The sequence below is a fragment of the Bactrocera oleae genome, chromosome 4 (genome assembly GCF_042242935.1).
Source record: "Bactrocera oleae isolate idBacOlea1 chromosome 4, idBacOlea1, whole genome shotgun sequence".
In the NCBI taxonomy this organism is placed as follows: Eukaryota; Metazoa; Arthropoda; class Insecta; order Diptera; family Tephritidae; genus Bactrocera; species Bactrocera oleae.
This window is the reverse complement of record NC_091538.1, coordinates 22,599,476-22,612,087: the sequence shown is the minus strand read 5'-3', so window position 1 is coordinate 22,612,087 and position 12,612 is coordinate 22,599,476. Positions and strand designations below refer to the sequence as shown.

Genomic DNA, 12,612 nt, shown 5'->3' with positions numbered 1-12,612 from the left:
CTAACTCCCATCTCCTGGGCGATGTCACGAGATGCCATATGCCGGTCTAACTCGATGTATTCCATGATTTGATCGGTATTTGTCGTCACAGGTCTTCCGCCGGCTGGCTTATCCATGGTGTCGTTTTCACCGGCTCTGAATCGTCGAAACCATTCCTCCGCCGTTCGAAGTGATAGAGTACCATCCCCCAAAACACCATTAATCTCACGGAACGTTTCTCTAGCGGATTTGCCTTTAACGAAGGAAAACTTTAAAATAGCGCGAATTTCGGCGTTAGTGAGCTCCATGTTTACACGTCTATAACTGTTGAACGCAATATCTATAATAATCATGCATAGCGTTGTTTTGTAGGTTATGTCAAGACCTTTCAATTTATGTATAGTGTTGCCAGATACGAGCTCTGTAGCGCTTTGTACAGCGGAAGAGAGATACCTTCCAAACTTATATATACATAAATGATCAAGATGAATAGACGAGTTGAAGTCCGGGTGACTGTCTGTCCGCTCGTCCGTCTGTGTAAGCTACATATGACTTGAGTAAAAATTTAGATATCTTTATGAAACTTGGTACGTAATCGGACCACTGCCACGCCCACAAAACGTCATTAATTAAAAACAAATAAATTGCCATAACTAAGCTCCACAATAATGGTTTAATGTGCATATCTTCTAAACCACTAAAGCTATAATAACAAAATTTAGTGAGAACAAATCCCGCCCACTCCCCATATAACGGTACTGTTAAAAATTACTAGAAGCGCGATAAATCAATCCCTAAGATTAGGATTAAGATCAATTAAATTTTATCTCTGGGATGGTATGAGATGACATTATAGGAACCGCATTAAAAATTAGACATTGGGCGTAGTGCCGCCCACTTTTAGATAAAAACCCATATCTTGGGATCTGCTTAACCGATTGTAACCAAATTCGGTACATAACATTCTACGCGTATATCTATGTTATAGTGCGAAAATCACCAAGCCTACTACATAAATAACACCATTTTAAATTCCATCTGATTCTTTAACTTTCCACTATACAAATCAAACAAAATATTAGGTAAAGTAAAAAGTTCGTTCGGTTTTTTATTGATTTGTCAAAAGATGATAACTTTGTGCACATTTGTCCGATTTAAGTCAAATATACGCCGTTTCGTTGGTAAACTTGTTGCCAACGAGATGCCAACTTCATTATACCCTTCTCGTAGAAGACTGCGTCCCTATTGCCAGTCGGAGAGCCAATTTTCACAGGCCTCTCTTGAGGCCAACTTCTCACCATTAAGCGCGTTCGCCATGGACAGGAAAAGATGGTAATCACTTGGTGCCAGGTCCGGACTATAAGGTGGGTGCATTAGAACCTCCCATCCGAGCTCCAGGAGCTTCTGGCGAGTCACCAAAGACGTGTGTGGCCTGATGGAACACAATTCGGCCTCTGTTGATCAAAGATGGCCTCTTCTGGATGAGTGCTGCCTTCAAGCGGTCCAGTTGTTGGCAGTAGAGGGCCGAATTGAGCGTTTGGCCATAGGGGAGCAGCTCGCAGTAGATGATTCCTTGCCCATCCGGCCCGTTTCCCGTGAGGGCCGTGATGTTGTCAAAAGTGACCCATTTTTCATCGCCAGTCACAATCCGCTTCAGAAACGGGTCGATTTTGCGATTTGCAGATGGAAATTCGGTCCATCATGTTTTTTGCGTTAGTTCGTGTGACACCCAAACATCGAGCTCCTTTTTGAATCCAAGGTTATGCAAATGGTTCCAAACGGTTTTCTGGCTTATCTTTAGTTCATTCACGTGACGGTCTGTTTCCACTATTTCCATAATTTTATTGCAATTTTCGACGACAGGCCTCCCAACGCGTGGTGCATCTTTGACATCGAAATTACCGGAACGGAACCTAGCAAATCACTTTTGTGCTACACGTTCGTTTACAGTATCGGGCCCATAAACTAAAGTAAAGTTTTCAGCCGCTTTGGCTGCTTTTTCGCTTTGATCGAACAAAAATTGTAAAATATAGCGAATTTTCTCTTTGTTGGTGTCCATCTTTGACGAGCGCTCACAACGAACTGAGTAAATTAATCGAAAAACTGTCAAAGACAAACTTTTAGCGCGAATAAACACGTTTTCAGTGCCGTATAGTATGACATGATGCGACACGTAACACTAGTACTATGGACAATAACGCCATCTCTTAGATAAAAACCGAACGAACTTTTTACTTGACCTAATATATAAAGAAATCTCAAACGAGTATACCGTTTGACTTTGCGATAGTATAAAATGTTCGATTTCATATGAACTTAACTCTTCCTTACTTGTTCTTATTTAAGTTTATTCCATTTATTGGCAAAACTGGCTGCTTTCAAGACACCCATATATGTACGAGTAGACTTCAGTCTACTTCTTCAGTGCGTTTCTGTTGAATTTATTTCACTTCAAGTTGTGCAGTGGAGAATGGAAATAAGACGGGATAAGCAGCAGCTGATGAGTTTGTGGGCTTAGCTCTAACTTCAGGCCAGTCGTATACATGGACATTTTATTTCATATTTCCTTTATGCTCTATGTTATTTATGTAGGCACGTATATACATATATACGTATGTGTACTGTTTATATTTACCGTACACCTTTTAACTGTTTGGAAGTATTTTTCAACTTCGGATTTCAATATTTTCTTTCTTGTTAATATTGGGTAATAAGCGGTGGCACAAAAGTACTCTGATTCTGTTCATTTACGCATTAGAAGTTATCGTGATCCTGTTCCTTTGTGATAGGCACGCTAAGAAGCTTAAAAAGCAGACGAGCAGGAGCGCAAAGCTAGATAAAATTAGACAGATGAGCACGATTTATTTTTCGTGTGTTCGCATAATACTTGCACCTCATTGCACAGGAACGAAGAGGACTTACTCAACCGATGTGTATCTTGTCTGGTTTCTACCTATACGACACCACATCTGAATATGCAATTCTAAATATGCTCGCTGAAGGTGACACAATGACTAAAGTAAGTAAGACGAGTTATGCTAAGGAATGCCAGCTTCGACCTGCTTGCCCAAATCAATTACAGCTCGAAGTGTGAGCGTTTAGGGAGACAGTTAGAATGTACTTTGGGTATTTAGAACGTTTTGGGATTTCTCTAGCTCCCACATTTGACGCATGCATTCTTTCTACTTAAGGTAAAAGTAATGAAACACCTTTGATTTGCTCTGCTGCGTTAACAATTACAAAAAGTTGGACAATGGAGCAGAAAATAAGTAAAATGAGTGGAGCATTTATTACGTTATTATCTAATAGTTAGAGTTACAAGGGTTTGTATTTATCCTCCCTCTTTCCGAGCATGTTGGTAGACATGTGTGCGTGTGTTGAGTAAGTGCTTGGGAACATTATGTTTATTTTTACGAAGGCTTACTGTTGTTTATTGTTACTATCTAACACTGTTATTAGCATTATTAATTTTTTCCACACCCCACTGCGCTTGACAACTCACATCAGTTTTCTTTCGCCAATTTAAATATATGATAGAATTAAGAAGTTCATTGATGAAAGGAGATTTTATTAGCTGGGATTGAGGATAGCATCCCCCGAATTCGGGGTTAAAATGGTTAGGTACGGATAGAGGCAGTTCTTTAGATTAACAAAATATATACATTTATTGCCGCTGACTTATGATTTTTAAGCTATTTGCATTTAAACTTCAAAAATTTAACTATTTGAAGTGCGTGTTTCTTTGATTTATATATATCCACTAACACTTTGCTAATTCGTTTCTATACATTTGTTTTGTGTTAAATAAAGCAAAATTAACTTTAATTCAATATTTAACTTTGGTTAAAATCTATTTATTTATACAAAATCAAAATAGAGTTACTGTTTTTTGCAAACGATTAAAAATAAATAAAAAAGAAGAACGTCTATGCCGTCTATACAAAATTTATAACCGTGTGCTGAGTAACGCAAACTCTCACAGAATTTCCTTTTTGTTAGTTAATCCCGGCATTGGATCGACCATGGTTTTTTTTTGAACCGCGGCCAAAGACCGTCAACGCAATAAGGAGTTCTACGCAAAATAACTGAGGACACCCCTGTGTATGACTGACCAGGGCTATTTTTTTTAAAGCGCAGGCGAAGACCGCCAATGCTGAAAGGAATTCTACGCGGAAAACTAGTGACATGTTATTTATTTCCGGCCATTGGGATATTATACGTTTTCTTTATTCCTTTTGGTTTCTTTGTAAAATATGTAGATAAGGTAACACTGAGTATTTGTTAGAATGCAACCCTTTTGTTATTGTGTGAATAAAAAAAATGGAACACAAGTTAAATATTGAATTAAAGTTATTTTTGCACTACTTACTATAAAATAAATGTGTGCAAACGAATTAGTGAAGTGTTAATAATTGTAAAAGTTAAAAATATATGTATAAAATTAATATAAATTTTGCAACTTTAAATACAAATATCTCAAAAACCGTAATTCAACGGCAACTATAAACGAGTATATAAATTTTCTTAATCTGAAAAATCACTTCTATACAACCCCGAATTCGGCGGATGCTATTCTAAAATTTTGTAATTTTATTCAATAGTTTTTCGTTTACCCAAAAAATAGTGATAATATTAATATACCAGTAAAAAAAAAATTCGTAATAAATTTCACAACGAGTAAAATTATATAAATAACGAGCTTTATAAACAGGCTTTCCTTTTGCCTGGTGTTAATAATAAAACTTATTTCAGGTAAGAAACAAATACAGACTCAAAATATCTGCACAATATTTGGTTTTGAAATTGTTTATTTCTTGTAAGTTTAATTAAAATATACAGCCATGATTAGGTTAGACCAGAAGTTGGTTGCATTCTGTTGCTCATGTTGCCGCAATGTTAGAATGTTGTGCTTCGTTGAGTTTTGTAAATGACGCTAGTGTTAAACATGTACATATAATACTTCTGTTTCTTCTTGCTGCTGAAGTTATGACAAAAGTTTCTAGGTCGATTATTGTCCATTCCCTTTTATGCTATGAATGTGTAACAATTAAGTTTCCTCTTATCCACTCGTAAGTCATCCTTCCACTGCCCATTGTCTTCCTGAATAACGAAATAAATGAAATAAGGCGAAAACTTTCAAAATTATTTTAAAACTACAACAATTGGGCAAATACAATTTTAAAAGTAAAGCTAATTTAGTTATTTCTAAAAATGGATGATTTATTTGAAAATATATGGAAAGGAAGGAACAAAAACAAATCACAAACTGAATTGGCTTTATTTTATTTTAATTTTCGCAAAACCATATAATATTTTTAACCTTACAAACCATTAAACACACATAAATTAATCATATACATACATATTGTGCGTAACAAAATCGAATCGACGATAAATTGCCAGATTCAACTAATCAGCGAACTCGTAGTTACCAGAATGTTCTAGAGGCGAAGTTTTGTTAAAGATCTACTATAAAAGGGCTGCCAGATTGTGCAGCAGACACAGTTCTAGTCAGAGTGTTGCCGTGTAAAGCGAAATTGAGATATAAGTAAGAAGTTCGGATAAAGAGTAGTAAAGCGTTTATTTATCAGAATTAGAATCAGTATATTTGTGTACAAATGTTTTACGCCAATAATCAACACAACAGCTGAGTTTTACGTGCTTATACTATATACATACATACATACACAAACTGGTCCTAAAGGGCAATTTAAATTTTTTCAAACAAGAGTTGTCAATAATGGATCATGTATACAAACGCACATTGCCCACAACATGGAAAAAAACCCCATTCAACAAGGCGCTGAGCCTTTAAGTTTTGTTAACATGACAAAACTTTCTAATTATCATATTTTTATTTCCCGCTTTTTTAATGCTTTCTGAACTACAGCAACTGCAACTCGTCCTCAGCCAGCAACCTGGACTCGGTGCGAGACCAATGTTGGCCGAGCATTTGCATTTTTATACTCTCGCAACATGTTGCTACAGTTTTGTTCACCTAACGGTTATTTGTATCACCTAAAACTAATCGAGTTAGATATAGGGTTATATATTATATATATAAAAGATCAGGATGAAGAGTCGAGTTGAAGTCGGTGTGACTGTCTGTCCGTCCGTCTGTGTAAGCTGTAACTTGAGTGAAAATTGAGATATCTCCTAACGGTTGTTTGTATCACCTAAAACTAATCGAGTTAGATATGGGGTTATGTATATATAAATGATCAGGATGAAGAGACGAGTTGAAGTCGGTGTGACTGTCTGTCCGTCCGTCTGTGTACGCTTTAACTTGAGTGAAAATTGAGATATCTTTATGAAACTTGTTACACATGTTTCTTGGTACCGTAAGATGGTTTCCTGCTGCCACGCCCACAAAACGCCTATAATCAAAAACAAATAAATTGCCATAACTAAGCTCCACAATAAGATACAAGACTGTTATTTGGTACACAGGATCACATTAGAAAGGGGCATATGCAGTTTAAATTTTTTTTCAAGTGGGCGTTGTCCTGCTTCCTAAAAGGTTTAATGTGCGTATCTCCTAAACAGCTAAAGCTATAACACCAAAATTCGCTAAGAACAAATGTGTTTAGCACCTCTAACGACAGTGTGAAAATGGATCGGTTGATAACCCAGAGCACTCCCCATATAACGGTACTGTTAAAAACTACCAAAAGCACGAATAATCCAACAAATAGCACACCAGAGACCTTAAATTTTTCTCTGGTATGAGATGACTTTAAAGGAACCGCGTTCAAAATTAGACAGTGGGCGTGGCACCCCCACTTTAAGTGTAAACCCATATCTTGGGACCTGCTTTACCGATTTCAACCAAATTCGGTACAAAACATTCCTCTCATATTTCTATGTTATAGTGAGTTGAAATCACGCCTATTTCCCATATAACACCATTTTAAATTCCATCTGATTTTTTCACTTTCCACTATGCATAACAAGCAACAACTTTGCGTGAATAATGCGTTTAAAGTATACTACCATGTGACCAAAAATTTTCTAAATCGAATCAAAACTGTTCAAGCCCCTAGGTAGTGAATATGATGACCCTATTGCCTATAATTGACTTTTTACCGAAAATATCGGTCAATGTGTATGATATATAATAAAATAGTGTGATAATAGTGTGTTTTTGTGTCAAAAATGGGTTGAATCGGAACAATACTTCCTTTAATACAAAATTTTGCCAACACGAGAGTATAAAATGTTCGGTTATACCCGAACTTAAACTTTCTTCCTTTTTACTATTATAATGTTGTTCTCGTCAGTGTTGGTTTTGTGCTAGCACCGCCGCTGATGCTCATAACATTGCGGCTTAAACGTTGACAATTAACAAACTAAAGGTCATTTCATTATGGAACTTTTGTAATTAATATGGTGTAAAAAGTAAGATCGCCGCGACAGCCAATAGTGGAAGGCACGATAAGAATAAAATAAATGCAAACATATAAAAAAAGAGAGAAATTGACTAAGCAGGCAAAAAGCTGATGAGTTGATAAACAATGACAAGGGCAAAACTATAATGGCCATTAAATGCAAAAAGTGATGGCTTATAACATAATAGCAAATATTTAAATTGGATAATAATCTGGGGGAAAGAAATGGCTTAATTACAACAATCGACGTTTACAATTCAGATATATTATTAACGCTCATAGAAGTAGCAATAAAAAGTTGAATAACTCCCCATGTTAAATTGACTATAAATACTGATATTAAAATAAAGTATTTAAGACTTGTCTTGGTCTAAAGTTTACAGTGCAAGGCCCGTCGAATACCCTGCAGAAATTTGAGAGTCTTAAATAATCCTTTGTTAAAGCAGCGTCGCCAATACCAATAGAAAGTGTGCGTGCTGTAAAAGTAAAGTGTCGTGTAAAAGCAAAACGTGCTCATATAAAATAAACTTTTGTACATCGCTCACTTATAATATGCATTATTAAATAAAATTAATTTCATCACAAAATAAATTATAATTTAACTTTTATAAGGGCCTGAACTTGTAACAAAACTTATAACCGGTCTAAGTATACTTAACAAGCAACCACAATACTGATTGCTCTCGAAATATATAATAATATACTTACATAAAGATCAGGATGAAGAGGCGAGTTGAAATCCGAGTGTCTGTCTGTCCGTCCATATATCTATGCAAGCTATAATTTGAGTCAAAGGGTGAAGACAAGTTCGTAGATGAGCATAATCGGACTACTGCCACGCCCACAAAACGCCATAAAATGAAAACCTATAAAGTTCCATAACTCAACATTAGATTCATCATTAGCTATAAAACTTTAATTTGGCACAGGGGAGCACAGTAGCAAGGGGTACCTGTGGCCTAAGAATTTGGATAAATGGGCGTGGCCCCGCTTTCTAAGAAGTTTAATGTATACTATATCTCCTAAACCACTTCAGACACAGTAATTAAACTCGCACAGGATAAACCCATTCAGCACCCCTACCGACACTGTAAAATTTAATGAAATCAGATAATAACCCCGCACACTTCCCATATAACAGTTCTGTTAAAAACTGCCGCGATAAATCAATAAATGAATGCGTCAGAAACATAAAATTTTACATCCTAGATCATAGGAGAGGGCTTAACAGGAGCCGGATGTGGCACCGCCCACAGTTAGGAGAAAACTGATATCTCAAGATCTGATCGACCGATTTGCAATACGAAAATTGGCGAAATGGGACTACAACCACGCCTACTTCTCATATAACACAATTAGTTAAATTAAATTCCATCTGAATTTTCACTTTCCACTATACAAATTAAGCACCAATGAATGTATCAAGATACAACTTTACACGAATACTGCCTTAGAAGTGTGCAACTTACGACCAAAAATTATCCAAATCGAACCAAAACTGTTCAAGCCTCCGGGTACCGAATATGTGAACCATTGTTTCTATTGTGAACTTTTTATCGATCAATTTGTGAGATATATTATAAAAACTCATAGAAAATATTTTTCTGATATTAATATGCCCTTCAATAATTCCCTTAGCCCTCATATACCTAATAGAAAATTTTTTCGAACGACTGGCTGACTTTACAAATTTAAAGAGTGTGTTTTCCCAATATCAGGATTTTAAAACTAATATCAGGATTTTAAAACTTCCGGTTGACTTCATTCCGCATATACTTATTTTTGGTATGTGAGGTACCTTAATGAAAGTCAGAGCTCAGATTTTTCTGTTAATAATATTTGGCAATGCCGAAACTAGATAAAGTGGTTCAATACTACCTCTACCTCTCATATACCTAATATAAAATTCTCAAACTTCCGGTTGGCTTTATACCGTATAGACGGTCAATATGTAAGATATCTTAGCAAAATTAACTAAACGTGTTATATTAAATATGTTATACTATAGTTTAATGCCGAAAATATATGATATTGAGTATGAATTACCCAAATCCCCATATACTACATATAACGATTTTCGTTATTCTAACAAACCCTATACTGAATATGTCGGTCAGTGTTACATATTTATAAAATTGCTTCAAAATATGCTCCTGAATATACCTGAGTAATGTCAAAAGTTAGTGAAATCAGCGCAGATCTTTACTGCCACCAATATACACTATATAATGATTTCCGACTTCCCGTCTATCTTTAAACCGTTTAGGTTGGTCAAAATGTGTGATATTTTAATAAGTTTTTAGCGCTCTATATTTAGAGCTCTATTTAGTTTAGCGCTAAATACGTATGGAATTGGTTTAGACCTTGGTCTTAACCTCATATCCTTAATATAATCAATTCCGGTCCCCTTGTTGACATTTCATCACATCAACTCATTATATTAATTTTAGCCGTTTCGGTTTATGTCAGATATATCTTATATGAAGAAGATTTTATCTAATTTTTGCTGACGTGAAGGAAAATATATTTATAAAACTTTGTAAATCTATGATCAATAATATTAGTTCACAAAATACAAATTTGATTGGAATACATTCACGATTTCGTCGAACAATGAATCTTGAATTTTTTGCAATATTTTTTGAAAAAAAAAAAAATTTGCCGACACTTACTTCCCCGGTTTTGATCCTTGCTAGTATGAAATGTTCGGCTACACCCGAATTTAACCCATCCCTTGTTACATATATTTTAACTGCTTCATTCCAAAAAACGCTTGAGTTAATTACAATTTTTTAAATAAATTGTACTCAAATATTGTATTAAAAAAATTTTAAACCATATTGGCAGAAAAACGAATGCAACATAAAACCAAATATCTCACAAAATTACTTAAGAATATATAATTATATTTCCCCTAGACAGCTGTTTTGTCATTCTATTTAGAGTCTAACCAGATCCCTTACTCCATACATAATCTGAATAATCTTGACTATTGCTGTCACCAACCTCACCACTTATGTTATATGGCAGTAGGTATTTCTCTAAAACTTTTTCTTTTTTTATTACTGACGTAAATATGTATGTGGCACATAGCTTAAAATTATGTAATTTTTTAACTAAAATAAGCATCCAATGCATTGTATATATTTTTATAATTACTCCATTATTTAAGCGCTTTTCATATTTTGGGTGAGACTTCAAAATACGTGTTGTCGGTACTTTTTTAAACGAAATTTATACGGAAATGCGATCACTTCACGCAACGCGTTTACAATACCTTAATATTTGGTCACAAGCTTTTAAAATTTTTCAATTTAACGGTAAAATGCGAGGATTGATATTGGTGTCCACAATTTAGGTCAGTTTTTATAAAATTTTGTTTTAATTTACAATATTGAATTTGCTAGTAAATGTAGACTAAATAAAAAATTAGATGTAAAAAACAATTTCGTTAGTGACAATAAATGAAAAAAAAACATTTTTGTTCCTGCCACATTTTTAATTTATCATAGGTATATATTGTGATTATTGTATATAATTTTGCTTTTTGTAATCTTTGGACTTTCCATAAAAGACATTATTCTTAATAATCATAACCTGCTCATATTACATTTCATCTGAGTTTAAGTCATAAATTTCCAAAATGAAAGATATAAAGCGTATATTATAATAAATGGTAAACAATAAGAAAGTTCTCGCGGTATCTATAAGAATTTTGGGGTAAGTTCACCATCGTTGGGGTATCTTTCGAACCATCGCCTGTCTCTTACGATAGTTTTATTGAAATATACCTCAGCTCAAGTCCAGATTTAATACGTCTCACCTTCCCTTGTATAGCTACACAAATTTCAGTGATCCTGTTGTACATGACTCAAGCATTGTTAAGAATACCCTCTATGGTGAATATGAGGATTTCTGTTTCATATATCTTTTTTATGAAATTTAATGGGCGAGTTTTACTTGTACTAAAGGCACTGTAAATTAGTGCCTAATATATTTCAGAGCACAAATAAATGGCGCTGGATTCGTAAGCCTTTAAAATATTAGTAAGCCTATAAAAATGTTACAGGATGTAATCTCAAATGAATTATATTTGTAACACCAACCAAAATACATCCATATTAGCGTGGGTCAAAATAACGAATGCTTTTTTTCGCCTGGTACTCTGAAAATTTGGTTAATAAACACCTCTAAGGAAGGCTCTCCAAGTATGAGCTCTTAATTATAACGGGCAGGACCTCCGCCTAACTGTTTTCTATTTTTTACTTATTATCAGATAGAATAATTCATATCTCGCTTTCAACTACTTGAATTTTGTAACTCAACGAAAAATCATCATTGTAAATCGCAAAGCTCATATTCTTATAGGAAATTTTCTGCTCTACAAAAATGGTCTGCATAATTTTTCGATTAAGTTAAGCGTTTACGAGATTGCCAAACGTCAATGCATATTAAATAAAAACAAAAAAGATGGAAACAGAAACCAATTTTGTAGAGTTGTAAATTTCCTACAAAACCATGACCTTTGCGATTCAAAATAATGTTTCTTAATGGAGTTATAAAATTCAAAAGAACAAAACAAATTTGCTTTAAAATAGCCAAACTTTTACCGTTAATATATTTTAAACGGTTATGTTTACGAAAAACCCGTAAATACTATTTTTTAGAGCATTCAATTTGATACAAATTCTATGAAACGAGATATTTTTTCAAGTAGTTGGAAGCGATATATGAATTATTCTATCTGATAATAAGAAAAAAAATGAATTGATAGGTGAAGAACCTGCCCATTACAATAAGATCTCATATTTGGAGAGCCTTTCTGAGAGGTGTCTGTCAATCATTTTTTCGGAGCACGCAGCGAAAAAAGAAACATTTGTTTTTTACATATGCATTGCATTTAAATTGGAACAAATTTCAATTTCGTTAAGGTGTAATGCCTGTTAAGCGGATGCGAAGCTTAACAATTACAGTAGCACCCATGCAAACAAATATGAGTGATGACGATTAGCAGACTTAGTCAAGTCGAATATCTGAGTGAACTTTTGTCATGAAGAGTAGTGTTGGGCAAGATAAAATTTGTTAAACATCTACCAGTCATATGCATATATATAGAATAACATCAAAAAATATAAAAACTTTAAACAGCTTCTTAAATAAACTATAATTATTAGCAGTTAGTTTATAACATTCCAAAAACCTCCATTAAACGAAATATGACTTGCCAATTTCTATTACGACTTGT

General features: G+C 34.4%; 1 long non-coding RNA gene and 1 pseudogene across 1 annotated transcript; one reads left to right on the top strand and one right to left on the bottom strand.

The window, feature by feature from the left end:
- The window catches only part of LOC118682130 (E3 SUMO-protein ligase ZBED1-like), a 123,038-nt pseudogene that overhangs the window by 44,743 nt on the left and 65,683 nt on the right, over positions 1-12,612 (top strand).
- LOC118682131 (uncharacterized) lies at positions 4,770-10,812 on the bottom strand. The gene is made up of 2 exons (XR_004977796.2): positions 10,645-10,812; positions 4,770-5,079 (listed from the first exon to the last, which is right to left on the bottom strand). It is a non-coding gene; the product is annotated as an uncharacterized lncRNA (long non-coding RNA).